The sequence below is a fragment of the Neovison vison genome, chromosome 8 (genome assembly GCF_020171115.1).
Source record: "Neovison vison isolate M4711 chromosome 8, ASM_NN_V1, whole genome shotgun sequence".
Taxonomy (NCBI): Eukaryota; Metazoa; Chordata; class Mammalia; order Carnivora; family Mustelidae; genus Neogale; species Neogale vison.
Window position 1 is genome coordinate 56,180,139 of NC_058098.1, and position 16,289 is coordinate 56,196,427.

Sequence of the window (16,289 nt, forward strand, 5' to 3'; positions counted from 1 at the left end):
CCAACCTAACGGTGTCTGTTGAGGGAGGAAGTCAAAGTTCACAGACACCCTTAGGGTGACCTTGGGGTACCTAATTCCTCCTGTGGTGGTGATATAGGTGGAGTGGGTGATTTGGGAGGGGCAGGTTAATGAGTTATTTTAGGTAGTTGAGTCTTGGGTGCTTAGCATCTCCTGGCAAGGCCACGTCCACCCACCTCCTCTGAAGGTCACTGTTCTGCAGCATCCAGGCAAGGAGTGGAAGAGAGGGTGGTATTGCATCTCATTTTGAGAGTTATCATGACTGTCTCAGGGTGCAAATGACACGTTCCAATGGGCAGTGCAGGAGTGTGCAGGATTGTCTAGCTATCTCGTGTGGCACAAGCATGGCCTAATACTTCCTCATATGCTTTCTTCTAATAATGAATTGCAGAGAACGAGATGTACTGTTGTGCTTTATAATTCAGAAAGACAATACAGGTATTGGCTAACATGGTTTGACATGATCGGCTGCCTTTTTTTTTTTTTTTTTAAGCCAATCTGGCAGAAAAGCACTAGACTATTGTGGGAGTTGTACTGGCCCTTCCAACAGCCCATTAATCAGCGGCAACATAGCCAAGGGACCACGTTACTTCGCTGTAGCACAAAAAGGTTGTGGTTGTGAGTGGGCGGAGTGGGAACAAAGTTGTATCATTCCAGTTCTGATTGATTAATGCTGAAGTCACTGCTAAATAATGATTACCAGCCCCAGGCTCCACAAATCATTCACTGGGTGAAGGAGGACTCAGTTAAACAAACTGGGGTCAGTCAACACAGATTTTTTTCATGGTGGGGGTTGAGGGGCGAGGGGTGGGCAGAGGTGTGGAGATGGGAAGGGGGGAAAAACTGGATCTGACTGAATAAGCAAAAAGAAGTGCAGCTGGGGTTCTCGTGGTCCCTTAAGTATTTGCCTTCTTCAAACTGTGGCCTTCTCCCAGCCTTGGCACTGCTGCTGTCTCTCCACTGTCAGGTTAGCTCTGAATGCTACCATCATGAGAACTGTCTTCTAGCACCCCTGAGCCCCTCCCTCCAGATTCCTACAATTTAGCCAGATGGGAGTTACTACCAACTCTAATGACTTAACCCTCCCCTCTAAAGCTTTCCTTTTTTTTTTTTAAGATTTTATTTATTTGACAGAGATCGCAAGTAGGCAGAGAGACAGACAGAGAGAGAGGGAAGCAGGCTCCCTGCCGAGCAGAAAGCCTGATGCAGGGCTCCATCCCAGGATCCTGGGATCATGACCTGAGCCAAAGGCAGAGGCTCAACCCACTGAGCCACCCAGGCACCCCTCTCTAAAGCTTTCCTAACCAAATTCCCCAACTCTCCCTAATTCCTCCCTATTACTTGTACATTCCATAATGTTCTTCTTGTCCTTTTCTCCCCATATCTTTTTCATGGCTCTCATGTCCAACTATTTTCATGCATGGAAAGATAACATTCTTCTACTTAGGTTAGATGACCTTTTCAAAAATGTTTGGTGTATTTCCACTAATCCTGGACATAGAGTAGGTAGGAGAGTAGAGTCACAAAAATGTTTTGGATAATATCAAGTTTAAATCTTGCTTTTCTGCGTGTAATTCTTTGAGACATATCCAAGCAACAAATGGGGAGGCAAAATTTTAAGTTTTGAGTGAGCTCTGGTTGTCTTGGTGTCAGCAACCTCTAATGCTGTGTCTTGCCAGCTTTCCACTTGGTAGAAAGGTACTTCCTGAAGATGCACTTCCTGAAGATGCACTTTTGTGAAGTCAGAACCAGTGCAGACTGAGCCAAATCCTGATTAAAATTCTTGCTGGCTGCTCCTCATGCCAGTAGAGTCCTTTGTCTCCACTTGTTGGAAATATATCTGCCTGTTAATGTAAAAGAATGCCAGTGCCTTTTCGATATTACAAACTCACAGTGTTCCCCTTCAAGAATGCCAGCGTTCTGGGCGCCTGGGTGGCTCAGTGGGTTAAGCCGCTGCCTTCGGCTCAGGTCATGATCTCAGGGTCCTGGGATCGAGTCCCGCATCGGGCTCTCTGCTCAGCAGGGGCCTGCTTCCCTTCCCCTCTCTCTGCCTGCCTCTCTGCCTACTGTGATCTCTCTCTGTCAAATAAATAAATAAAATCTTTAAAAAATAAAAAAATTAAAAAATTAAAAAAAAAAGAATGCCAGCGTTCATAATTTTTAAGCCTCAAACTCTCAAGAAATGGAAGCAATTGAGTTTCCCTGCATTTTAAAGTAGAAATGGTAATATTACATAGCTAGAAATTTCTATAAAGTATGGATTGGCAGTAACAATATTTATGCTTTCAAAAAATGGGTTCCTTCTAAATTTATGGCTATGTCTCAGTCACAAGCTATGTTTCTAATACATTCTTTAACTTCAACCTACTTTTTTTCTTATCCCAGAAATTCTGAATAATTGCCCTGTTGCAGAAATTCACAGAAGCTTGAATAAAATGAAGTGTTTCAAAACTCAGTTCGACTTAAATGATTATGTATTACTATGAAGAAAACACTCTCAGTTGTAACATCTCTTACAGAAGAGTTTTTAGATTTTCTAGATATGACAAATAAAGATTTATGAGGCATGATTTCACAAGGAGAAAAAGCATTTTGGTGGGAACTCTTTTTTTTTTTTTTTGTAGGTAAAATAGGAAATCACAAGAGTTAAATAGATGAACTTCTGTGGAAATCATCTGTTAATTTAACTGAACAAATGAAATCTATTAAACTCTAGAAAACCAAATACATGTTTGTTAGTTTCTAGTAATTTTTTAAAATTTTCCTACAGAGTTGTTGTGGGATCTATTATTTTGAAAACATGCTATATTAACAATGGGTTGTCAACAACTTGATCCTAGTAATACAGTAGAAAGGGTGATTAGATACCAGATGGCTTGGGTTTCCTTCTCATGCTGCCACTCACCAGCTTTGTGACAATGGCCATTTCTCTTCAATACTTTGGACCTCCATCTTCTCATCTGTTCAACAAGAATAAGAAACACCTGAACCCCTGACCTCTTAACACTGTTGTGAGGCTCAAACAAGGTCCCAGTTGTTAAATCATTTTGAAACTATAAAGTGCTATGCAACATGAGGCATTCTACTCATTATCACCTCAGAATTCTTCTCAGATTATATTGCCTCAAATGCATTATTTAGGAAAAGTACAAACTTGAATGCCATATGGAGTCCTTGTTGACACTGCAGATGTTGGTTAATTTTAGATTCTAAAAGAACAAAAGAACAGAAGCACTACCAAGCAAATTAGCCTCTCTTTAGCTTTTTCTTCGAAATCTCCTATTATACAAACACCAAACTAAAAATGGCAGGCTAAATATTATAGAAAATTACATCATTTGAGGCATTGAAATTCTGTATATCCAAGCCCTTTTGCAGAACACAAATTTATTCCCACCAAAGCACACTGCCAATGAATTTAATGTCATAAGATAAATTATGGTTATTTCTTCAAGGACCAAGTAAAAGAATTTTAATCTTAAACTTTAATTTTAAATAACACAATGCCAGGGAAAATGTAAAAATCCCAGAAGAGTCACAAAAAGGTATGAAATCCATTTTGGTGGTCATAGTCTCTCTCAGACTAACAGAAAACTAAACTAAGCTCAGTCAGTCCTCTGCTCTGATTCTGGAGACCATATTTACAAGTGGGAATTTCTCTGTTGAACAGGTGTGGCAGACATGCACATGACAACTGCTTTTACAGCTCCGTTAGTTTGGGAAGACCTGTCCTGATGGGCCTCATGTGTACCATCTGTAAGACATCCCTTTGCACCTTGTCAAATCCAACGTCCTCCTTACACATGCATAAGCAAGAGGTGTTTTCGTAAAGTATAAGGATGGCATCTGTCATTCTTTTTGTTTGCACACAATCCACCAACAAAAAAATATTTTGGAACAAGCTGAGCATTTTGTGTCTTCAAATTTTACTTACTTATTTAATTTATATTTATTACCTATAAATATATATGTATTTATAATGGGAGCAACGAGACAAAAAGTGTTTCCTATCAGAACATATCCATTAGATGACCTGAAGCAATTTTAAAATGGTCCTGTGAATATTCTGAGCCTATATTTTTTTAAAAAATTGAAGTGTAGTTGGCACACAATGTTTCATTAGTTTCAGGGGTGCAACACAGTGATTTAACAAGTCTATACTTTATGCTATGCTCCCACAAGTGCAGCTACCATCTGTCACCATACAATGCTATTACAATACCATTGACAACATTCCCTATGCTGAGCCTAGATTTTCAGTACATTTTTCATGAATACTGCTAAGTCTGAGCACCTTAAAATACTGACATAATGTCACACTAATCAGAAATAATTTTCAGAGACCGTAAATGTTTCACCTATAAAGTATGTATTCCTCTAACAGAGGCAAAATTTTCAAAAAATGTTTCAACCAATATTTTAATAATTTGGTCAATACTATGTGATATGATATTTCAAAGTGTGCTCTGATGTGGACTGAGAATATTAAAAGCAAATCCAAGGAGTAGATTTTATAACTCTGCTTATAATGGAGGCCGTCTAGGCTGATTATTTTAGTATTAAGTACACTATTAATCGCCTCCCTGTCCTGCCCATATGCTACTTCTTTTAGCACAGAAGGCCTAATAAGACAGGTGCTTGATTCCACATTACATAGTTTTCTCAAACTGGAACAAATATTAACTCCCCAAAATATTTTTCTCTTGTGAAGAACTTTGGATTACTGTAGATGATTACAGATCTGAACCAGAAATGGATTAAAACAACTTTCATTCACTGCTGAAACTGAACTGGAACTGACCCCCAAAATAAATTGGCTTAATTCCCTGTAAGAGCACTATGAATCAGGTTGCCATCTGTTCCCTTCCTTCTTTAACTTCACCAGTGGGCTGGGTTTAAGCAAAGAACTGGAGAAGTCCTTGGGGAAAGGGGTGCAGGACTCTGGTTTGGGATTTAGACAGGTATGCAGCAATGGTAGAGTCACTCCAAGTGCAAGAAGAGAGGAGTCTGGGAATTAGCTGGGGAAATCATGTAATTTGTCAAACCATGGGAACAACATAAGTTTAATTTGCCCAATTTTGTTAGAAGATACTGCATCAACTAAAAGTCCTTTGCATGCCAAAGGTGAAAAATGTAATCCAAACTATCTTAATTAAAAAGATAAATTTATTGGTTCATGTAACTTAATAATTTAGAGGATCTGGTTCAGATGAAGTTTGATCTAGGGCTCAAACAGGGTGACCTAGGATTTGATCTCTCTCTCTTCATTTCTAAATTCGGCATCTTCAGTATTGGCTTAATTCTTAGGCAACGTCTTCATTACCCAGTATGGATGCAAGCCACTCCATGGAGTACTTGTCTCTAGGTTCAAATTCAGAACCAATGTTCTAGGTCTAGAATGGATTACTGTGGCAAGAGAAATAGGGTATACTAGACGACCTAGGCTAAGGTTATATGTTTCACCCCTGAAATCGGGGTGGGGGAAGTTGTAGACATCAATCTTTTCCCCAAGTCCAGGGACTGAGAGTAAGGGAGGACCATAGCCCCCAGAACAAAATGAGAGTGTGGTCAGTAGAATGGATGTTCTCTACAGATACTCAGGGATTGGATAAACAAATAATTTCAGCATGTATTTTTTCACTTAAGAGGGAATTCTGCTGATACAAAAAGGACAAAAATATGAATAAGGTTTACTATTATTTACATATGATACAATTGTCTACCTGGAAATCCCAGTGCCAACCAAAATCCAAAGAGAAGTTTTTTAAAAATTGACAGTTGTTCTAACTTTCTTATGAAAGAATAAATGTGTGAAGAAGAAGAAGGAGGGGAAGGGGGGAGGAGAGGGGAAGGAAGGGTAGGGAACAACAATTCTGGTTATATTCTAAAGAGAGAGTCCAAGTCTTACCAGCTAAGGGGGAATAAAAGTAATGGCCAAAGGGAGGCTGTAGAATCTTTATGTGAAACATTTAAAAAATGTAAGATAGGGGTACCGGGATGGCTTGGTCCCTTCAGCCTCTGCCTTTGGCTCTGGTCATGATCTTTGGGTCCTGGGATAAGTGCTGCATTGAGCTCCCTGCTCAGCAGGGAGCCTGCTTCTCCCTCTCCCTCTGCCTGCTGCTCCCCCTGCTTGTGCTTGCCCTTTCTCCCTCTGTCAAATAAATAAATAAAAATGTTTAAAAAAATTTTTTTATGATCATTCTTTTTTTTTTTTTAAGATTTTATTTATTTGACACAGAGAGAGAGATCACAAGTAGGCAGAGAGGCAGGCAGAGAGAGAGAGGGGAGGAAGCAGGCTCCCTGCGGAGCAGAGAGCCCGATGTGGGGCTTGATTCCAGGACCCTGGGATCATGACCTGAGCTGAAGGCAGAGGCTTCAACCCATTGAGCCACCCAGGCACCTCCCAAATTTTTTTAAATAAAAAATAAAAATGTAAGATAACTTCAATTACAGTTGGGACTAGACACGCTACAGAAACTAGACAGTTCTACAATTTGTAGTTTTTGTGATTCTCGAGAGAGAAAGCTTTAGAGCTAAGAAAAGCTTTCTGGATGGCTATTTGCTGTACCTTGTCAACTTCATGGTTTATTTTTAACACTTTCTCTCATGTTATAATTATTAAAAACAAAAACAAAAACAAAAACAAAACACCTCCACCTACATGGAGCCAAACTAAAGAGAAGTACTATGTGGAAAGATAATTTTATATTCCAATAATGATAGTAATACAGGTGGGCTAGCTTCTTCAAATATATAGATAGATAGATATAGATACATATATAGATATAGTTAAAATTTTATATAAATAGAGAAATATATATATACACATACATATGTACATATAGGTGTCTGTGTGTGTCTCTGTGTGTATATATATATATATATATATTTTTTTTTTTTTTATAAAGGGCAACTCTCATTGCCACATCACTTGTGTATATTTCTGCATCCATAAATGTTCTTTCAACAAGCTCATGTAAATTAAGTGTCCTAGAATTTTTCCATCCTGGTCTTATATACCTGGAATATAACAAATAAGACGGGGGTAGTATAAAAACAGCACATTTACTTTACCTGGCCTAGTTATAAAACACATTGACCAAACCTACCCATTTCACCAAAACCATAAACCTGTTTTTCAAAAGCAACTATGGGAGAATGAAGAATTACTAAAATAAATGAAAAGAAATGCTAACAAAAATGGCCAAGGAATATTTGGCCATGAGGCTGGGGTAGCACAGGGAGCTGGCTGGGGCAGGGTACACCCTATAGTCCTCACCTTCATTTGAGACTTCATTCTAGAGATGCTTCTTCATGTTGAATGAAGAAAAATCAAGTATTTTCTAGAGCTTGCAATTCATTAACTGGAGCATGCTTCAACTGCATTTTAGTCTATTTTTTCTTCTTTTTTAAAACAATATGCCAACTATGGTTGGTTGCAGGAGAGCAGATTAAATGTTTTTTTTTTTAATTCCTTATTGGAAAAAACATAAAGGCATAACTGACAGGCTGAAAAATGAGGAACTACTCTCTTGGTGGAATGCAAGAGTCAATGCCTGGAAACCTGAGGTTCTAATTTGGAAACCTAGTCACACTATCTCAGAACATTCTTTTAGAAGATATTATTAAAGTATTTGCAAGACTCCTGAGGATTTATCCTAAGGCTATACCTGCAGACATATGTGCTGGGTTATACAGTATAGGATTGTTTGTAATAAGTAGCAAAGACTGGACACAGCCTAAGGATTCATCAATAGGGGAATAGTTAAATGAACTACGGCAGATCCTGCAGTGTAATGCTATGCAGCTGTTTAAAAGAATGAGGAAGCTCTCCTAGTACTGATAGGAAAGGTCTCCAAGATACATTGTTAAAGGGAAAAACAAGATCCAGATCAGGGGATAAACTAGGCCACCTCTTGTGTAAGAAGCAGGAAGAGAATAAATATAAAGACTGCTTGTATCTGTGTGAAGAAACACTAGAAGGATACATAGAAAAAATCCGTATAGTTATCTCTACCTATCCAGGTGGGTGGGGTACAGAAGTGGGTGAAGGAGAAGGAGAAGGTAAGACTTTTCATTATATCCTTTCTTATTTGGATTTTTGAAATGTGAATGTGTCAGTGGGTCAAATAGAAGTTATTAAATACCAAAAAAGAAAAAAAGCTGAGAGAAGTCATTCAGGAGCCATATGGCAATTTCATAAAAGTTGCAGCTGCAATTAAAGTGAAACAAAGCAGAACATATCCCCAGTCAAGGGCATACTGTTGGTAGGTTTTGAGCAGAGGGCTGCAGCAGAAGCCCAGACCCTATTGTTAGCTGGGCACCTTGCCTTTCTGTCCATCCTGACTCTTACTTTCTCCATAGCTTTCTTTCCCGTCCTCTTACTTTTTTTTTTTTTTTTAAGATTTTATTCATTTAGTTGACATATAGAGAGAAAGAGCACAAGCAAGGGGAGCAGCAGGCAGAGGAGAGGGATGCGGGGCTTGATCCCAGGACCCTGGGATCATCACCTAAACTGATGGCAGATGCTTAACCAACTGAGCCACCAACTGAGCCACTAGCCCCTTTCCTCTTCTCTTCAAAGTAGTAACAAATCGGAGACCCTGGCAGATGCTGCTGACAGCTACTATATTTATAAAGAGTTAAGTTAAACTAGAGTGTGGATTACTGCACACATCTCACAGGTGTTGAGAAATTCTCCTACTTATCTTCCCAAGAAGGCAGGACTCCTGGTTCGGTTGGCTAGACTGGGCTAGGGAATCTTTCTTGATGTGCCATAACCTATATGTACTTCTGTAATTGTGCTTAAAACGTCCTACAGCAGGGCTCTGGGTGGCTGAGAGGCTCAGGTTAAGTGTCCAACTCTTGATTTCTCCTCAGGTCATGATCTCAGGTTCCTGAGATGGAGCCCCGCATTGGGCTGCATGCTCAGCACAGCGAAGCCTTGAGGTTTTCCTTCTCTCTCTCCTTTCCAACCACCATCCCCTCACTCTCTAAATAAATAAAATCTTCAAAAACAAAAACAAAACCTCCTACGGAAGTCATCAGTGTAGGAGGTAGGAGGCAATCCTCCCAGACTGTGACCTCTTGAGGCCAAGAACTCTGTCTTATTCACGAACCTTTGTATTCTCAGAGCCCAGGGCAGAGCCCCCACAGGTACTGTGTGAACTCAGTAAACTGAACTTTTATCCACCTAATGGCTTTGACCATAACCCTGAGCCCTCTTGAATGTCTTTCCCTTACTGTCATTAAATCTATCAGTAAGTCCTATCAGTCCTATTGCCAAACATACCCCAAACTACTCTTCACCATCCTTAGCACCAACCTAATTCAGACCAACATCTCTGTTGCCTGAAAACAACCAGTCTACCTTTTAATCCCCTCTCCTACTGTCCCCAGAATATATTCTCCATATGCAGTTAAATTGATCTTTTAAAAACCAAATCAGGGACGCCTGGGTGGCTCAGTTGGTTAAGAGACTTTGACTCAGGTCATGACTCTGGGGTCCTGGGATTGAGCCCCGCATGGCATTGTCTGGGCTGCTTGCTCAGCAGGCAGACTGCTTCTCCCTTGGCCTGCCATTCCCGATTTATGCTCTTTCTCTCTCTCACTTTCTGACAAACAAATAAATAAAATCTTATTTAAAAAATCAAATTTTATCACACTCCTGCTTAAAACCCTTCAGTGGTTTCCAATTACAATTAGAATAAACATTTAACTCTTTACCTGACCTTGCAAGCCCCCTTGAGCTTGCGGAGATCTGGTCCCTGTCAAAGAGATCTGGTCCCTGTCTGCTTCTTTGACGTAGCCTCCTACCACGGCCCTTCACTCCCTCCACTCCCCACAGGCTGCCTTTCAGTTCCTTGTATCAACTTGGTCTGCTTCTGTCTCAGGGCTCAGGGCCTCTCTGCTCTTCCTTTCACCTGCAAGGCTATCCTGCCTTCTTTTTGTATGCTTGCCTCCTTGTGTCATCACTAATGCTCTACGGGCTTCCAGAGTGGCTTTCCCTGACCACTCCAGCTACACCCGCCCCGTCCTCCATATTGCTCTATTTGTAGCATCTTTAACTGTATACATGAACATTTTTACTGCTCCTGCATGCTTATTGTCCCCACGATAACATAAGTTTTGTGAAGTCTCTTGTATACCACTGTATGACCAGGGCTTAGAACAGGGCTGGGCACATAATGACTCTAAAAACTTTTTGTCAAATAAATCAAAGTGCTTAAAACTAATCATGGATAGAATATTTATTTCTGTTCCTTAGAGACCTTTCAATGTAGCTATTTAATTGAAAAGGCAATAAACAATTATAAAAAGAAGTGAGGATGTCATGATTGGCTTTTGAAGAAACACAGAAAATAGTATTAAGAGAGTTAATTGAGAGAATATGATCCTACCAAAAATGACAACTTCTGCCATAAACCAATCTAGGCAAGGAGTAGGCCTAGATAGGCACTGCATCTGGTGGATGGCCAGATACTGGTTTTTGCGCTCGAGAAGTTCAAAATCTATCAGAAGATACAAATGTGTAATTATAACATGTAATATCCATATACTGCAAACTATGTTCACATTTATAATTACTTGTTTGATCACCACAAGAGTACTATGAGGTAGGGGATTATTATGGTTATTGTTAGTACCAACTCATAGATTCAATAACTGAAGCCCAGAGAAGTTATGTCATTTGCTTTGGCTAATACAGCAAGCGATGAATGAGATTTCTAAGTTAGACTCAGATCTTCTGACTCAGCTCTCCTATTCCATTTAACCACTATGTCTATTCACCATGATAAATGTATGTGCAACATGATATGGGAGGAGTCAAGTGTAGCAGAGAGAGACTGTGTATCTGGAGACGTCTGGGAAGGCTTCATAAAGGAAAGTCTTATAAATGGGGCTGTGAAAGGGAAGCAAGAGTTTTCAGGTGGAGTAGGAGGCACATTTCAGATTGATATTTGATGAAAAGCATAGAGGGATGAAAATGGATGGCCGGCTCTATGTGGCAGGGAGCAGAGGAGTCCAGATGGGAAGGTTGGGCCATACCATGAAAGATTTTCAGTGTCATTTTTAGGCAGTTGGGCAGTCCCTGAATGCAAAGGATTGAAACAGTCAGATCTAGGTTTTCAAAAGAAAATTAAAGTGGCAGATTGGTGGATGAATTGGAGCATGAAGAAACAAGTTAGGAGGGTTTTTTGTTTTGTTTTGTTTTGGTTTTGGTGATCTTGCAAGCAAGTGTCTGAATGAGAATACTGAAAATGCAAATGGCTGATTTAAAAATGTTTGTGTGAATAAGACTCACTTCTGGGGAGGTGTAAGAGGGGGAGAAGATTATACTTAAAAATTTCTAGCTTACATGACTTGGTAGATGATGATTATGTCAACCAAACTAAAGAATACAGAAACATGACTTCAGAAGGGAATCAGAGGTAGGGGTTTTCTTGTAGCAAAGATAAAGCACAGTCCGCTTCATCTTTCAGTTTCGCTTGGTTTGAGGTGCCTGTTTGCAACATCCAGGTGGACATGTCAAGCAGGCAGCCTTGGGCCTAGACTTTGGAAGCAAGGTTGACTAGAGATCTAAATTTTGGAGTCATTAAAATACAAGTTGTATTAAAATTCCTATGCAAAAGGGTTCAGGGTGGCTCAGTAAGTTAAAGCCTCTGCCTTCGGCTCGGGTCATGATCCCAGGGTCCTGGGATTGAGCCTCATGTCGGGCTCTCTGCTCTGCAGGGAGCATGCTTCCTCCTCTCTCTCTCTCTGCTTGCCTCTCTGCCTACTTGTGATCTCTGTCTGTTAAATAAATAAAATCTTAAAAAAAAAAAAAAGGGTTCAAAGGAACTTTTTTGGGGGGAGGGAAATTTCTATTTCAAAATTATGATAGTGGTTACAAGGGCATACACATCTCACAACAGATCAGACCGTACATTTAATATGAGTGCATTTTTTAAAATCTTAAATCCCTTAAAAAGTACTAAAAATAAAAATGAACTTCCTTGCACAACATAGTAAGTTCTAAACAAACTGTATTTAAAAACTGTTAATCAGAGACTCGTGGGTGGCTCAGTTGGTTAAGTGTCTGCCTTCGGCCCAGGTCATGATCTCAGGGTTCTAGTACTGAGTCCTGTATTGGGCTCCCTGTTCGGCAGGGAGTCTGTTTCTCCTTCTTCCTCTGCCTCTGCCCCCTGCTCGTGATGTCTCTCAAATAAATAAATAAAATCTTTAAAAAATTGTTAATCAATTGTTTTAGAAAAAACGAAGAGAATGGAAAATTGTTCTACATGTATCAGTTAAAAACAAGTGATTGGCAGCAGGGAAAGCTGTGATGGTTTTGGCTGTTCCAGAAGCCAGTGCTAGATGTGCCAGTTTATGGGCAATTTGGGAGTTCTCCATTCAAAAGCATATTCCCTCCCTAAGCCACCCTCCTCCATTGTCAACCCACCCTTGTACCACCTGGGGTGACTTCTGCATTTGGAGTAGCTGAGACAATAAAAGTACTTGAAGAATATAATATGACATTGCTGAACAAGAAATCTGTCCTTATTGATTGATTTTAGGCTTATGGCCAATTTGGCTTTCTCATTTGGCACCATTCTCTCAACATCACTTCTGAATTGTCCTTTCAGTGCTCAGCTTAAAATCTACTTTGTACGATTCAGTAGAAAGAGGGAAGTCTGATGCCTATATTCATCTACCAGTGTGGACACATCCACCATGAATATACAATCACCAAATCTGTATATTTATGTTGGAATCTCAGTTCTGTTATTTACCTAATCTTTGAGACCTTGAAGAAAATGAGGATAATAAAATCTACTTTTTGGGGGGAGAGTAGGAATTAAGTCACATAGCACATGTGAAGGTGCAGAGTATGGTGGTGAGTAGGTGCTCAGTAAAAGGCAGATGTCTTGTCAAAGCCTGACTATACTTTCTGAATTAGTTAGCCCATACCATAAATTTCTTGAAGATAAAAAGGTTTCTGTTCTCTATATCCCACCCTAATATATTCTCAATAGACCCTGGGAAATGATATTTGGGAAGCTGGATGGTCAAGAATAAAGTTGAAGAAGATTTACACAATAAATCATAGGTGAGACCATTCTGGTGAGAGAAGAAGAAAGGAACTTGATTCAAAGGCAGTGGCAAAGGTCCTTCTTCACATTTCCTCTTCCCATTCATTTAAATTTTTATCTTGCCAAAAAGAGGGGACAGAAGGTCTCGTCTTGACGAGTGGAGCTGCAAGACTGTGTGCCAATACACCTGGTCTTGAATCATGCCAGCTGGGAGAGGAGCTTGGCTTCTCAGTGTTTTACTACTGTGGTTTCCTGGGCTGGGCAGCTGGGTGCCTAATAATGATAAAAACCATAATAATACTTCATAATTATGCACTGCCCTTTGCCAGAACTTGGATTTAATTACAATGACTATGACAGAACTGGCAACATCTCACTCCCTGTTGGGGTGCAATACCCAAGGGCCTGGAAATACAAAGTGAAGTGGCAACTGCAACCTTCTCCTGCAGGGCCTATCCTGGCAATTTACCCAGAATGCTCTGGGTTTAAAGCTCATCATCAGAAACAAAAAGTACTTTTAAATTGCTCACATGCACTTGGCACTGTCAAGTAAAATAGTGTTTACGAAGCAACTACTGCCACTCACGGGGCACAGCATCATGGAAGCCCAGACCTGTAAGGAACCAAAGGAGGTGACCTCATTCATATCCCCACCCCTGCCCATGAGGTACCACTGTCACTATACTCTAGTAGCTAAGTTCATGGATCTTCCCATTCTGATTTGGGCTGGAGATGCTTTTGTGGCAGCTTGCTTCAGGTGTCAGGAAATTCACCATTTAACACTCATTTGTGAGTACCTATTCTGAGCCAAGTCACTGTGGAGGCACCAAGCTATATATAAGGTACAATGCCTCTACAGTAGCTTATCTTCTAGTAGAGGGATTCATATTCAGGCAGCTGTAATAGAGAAGGAAGTCATGGCAGATGAAAGGGAATAAAATTAAATCTCCAGGTGAAAGGCTCAGGGCCATTCCCTTTTTGAGAATAAAAAGGATGAGAAGATGTGGGGTGAGGGTGGGGAGGAATTGAGATAAAGAGATAGGCAACAATTTAGGAGGTTTTTACAGGTTTCCGGGTTTTGTTTTTTGTTTTTGTTTTGGCTTCATAGCACTTATTATCCCCTGAGTTATCTTGTCCATTTATTAGTTTACTCATATAATGTTTATCTCACCAACCTTGTCACTTGGTTCACCACATATCCCGAGCTCTCAAACAATGCCTGGAACATAGTACAGTGCTCAGTGGCTTAATGAATAAGTGACCCAGGTGAGGCTCTGGTTGTAGAAATGGAGACGAAAGGGCATCTAGTAAATATAACCCACATGACAAAGTTAGAAAAGGTAAGGGAAGTACTTACAGCAGTGAGGGAGAAGCACGGAGGATTACACCCAGGTTCCTGGTTCTGGATTTGTTGGGTTGGATGGGGATATTATCAAAAAGATAAGGAGCAGAGGAAATAGAGCACTTCTGAGGGTATTTGAGTTCTGATTTAGATAGGTCATAATAAGGTTCAAGTGGAGATGTCCAAAAACACTTATCTGGACGTCATTAAAGGTACACTCAACCACCAAAGTGGTTAGGTCACCTAGTGTGCGGTAGAATGACTACGCACCTACTGAGGTGAGGACTGAAAATCAGCTCTTGGGACTCTCTTAACTAGCCGACAGATAACAGATTTAGTAAGATTAATAATCTTTTGACTGTTTATAGTGTCAGGCAAACTGGGGTGAGGGGTGCCCTGTGGAGGAGAAAAAGCTTAAAGAGGGATGTATAGTCCATCCAATTTCCTGCAGGAGAGATCAAATAAGAACTTAAAAGTGACTTTGAACTTGGTTGCATGGATGTCACCGGTAACCTTAAGAGGAGCACTTTCCATGTACTAGTAGGGAGTTTAATTTAGGCTGTACTTAAATCACGAATTGAAATACAGATGAGCGTTAGGCAGGGGCTCACAGGCAAGTTGTTTTTTGTTTTGTTTGTTTTTGTTTTAAGTTTGGAGGCGTTGGAACGTGATCATGGTATGGCCCAGACAGAACTGGCCAGGAAATTTGTGAATGACGACACGGTTTCCAAAACGCCGGATGTAAGGAGTTGTCCTGGCATCACAATGCCTCAACTATTCTTTTACCCTTTCAGCCATTTCCAGGGCGGGGGCCCTTCCACATAAAGTGCGGGCAAAAAGTGGAGGACAATCACCCCTCCATCAGATCTGTGAGTCATGTTTGTGACAGCAGGGAGTAGGGATGGAACTACCTGAATTAAATGAAATGCCCAGGTTCCCGTGCATTTTGGAATTCAGTGACTGGGTGGCTTCATGCTGGAGGGAGCTAAGGAGACTCATTCACATTTTCCGGCCCGGCACTCACACCCTCCATTCATCATTTTTCCTTTCCATATCCCTAACAGAGTTGAAGCCAGGGACAAAGCTTTCTTCCCTCTCCCACCTCAGGTTGACCTTCCGCCCCCAAGCCCACCGCTAGCCCTTCTCCGGCCACGTGACCCCCCTCAGCCACCGTGACTCGCAGCCTCCGACCCCTCCCCTCCGGCTACAGCCCGCTTTACCCCGCCCCTCTAACCCACGTGACAGCCTCTTTCCTACCTGACTGGCTTCTCCCTTTCCCCCGGGCCGGACCCGGCCGCCGTCTCAGCTGCCCGACTCCAAAATGGCAGCCGCGCACAGCGCACACCCGAGCGGCTGGACCTCCCTGACTCCCGGGCCGCCCCCCTCTCTCTCCCTGCCTCCCTTCTTCGGCCTTCACCTACACGCCTCCGGATTGGCCGCTAGGAATCCCGCCCCTCCAGAGCCCCGCCTGCTATTGGTCACGGTAGGCTGCCCTTCAGAGAGGCGTGCCCCCGCCGCCCCCCGCCCCGGGAGGTATTTTCCATTCCGGTGGGGGGTTGGGGGGAGGGGGGAGGGGAAAGGGTAAAGGGGGGAGGCGGCCGGGGAAGGGGGTGGGGGCCTGGCGGGGGCATCCGGCAGAGCTGGGGTCCCCGGGCTCCGTCCAGAGGAAACGAGACTGCGCTCGATCGGGCAGTTGGAGGGGACGGGACGGGAGCGGCGGGCGGACTCGCCCTCTCCGTGACTGCGCCGTCCCGGCCCGTCAGCCTGGCCGCAGGTGCCCCTGGATGAGGCCGCCCCGCGCGCCCGGACCGGTGAGTGTCCCCGCGGCCCGCGCCCGGCCCGCGCTTGTTCCCGGC

The 16,289-nt window shown here is 42.0% G+C and overlaps 1 protein-coding gene and 1 long non-coding RNA gene across 3 annotated transcripts in view; one reads left to right on the forward strand and one right to left on the reverse strand.

Moving 5' to 3' along the window:
- LOC122916367 overlaps nt 1-15,821 on the reverse strand; it is a 31,150-nt gene extending 15,329 nt beyond the window's left edge. The window contains exons 1-2 of the long non-coding RNA XR_006386169.1: nt 15,691-15,821; nt 2,924-2,978 (exon numbers count right to left, since the gene is read on the reverse strand). This is a non-coding gene — a long non-coding RNA (uncharacterized LOC122916367). The remainder of the gene's footprint in view (nt 1-2,923; nt 2,979-15,690) is intronic.
- Nucleotides 15,822-15,847: 26 nt separating this feature from the next.
- The window catches only part of SOCS5 (suppressor of cytokine signaling 5), a 61,956-nt gene continuing 61,514 nt past the window's right edge, over nt 15,848-16,289 (forward strand). Inside the window, exon 1 of one of the 2 annotated variants that reach the window (XM_044263648.1) lies at nt 15,848-15,916. The gene's annotated coding sequence lies outside the window, so the exon portion shown is untranslated. Of the gene's footprint in view, nt 15,917-16,070; nt 16,245-16,289 lie in introns of those variants that run through there. The other variant, XM_044263643.1, reaches the window with a different exon arrangement.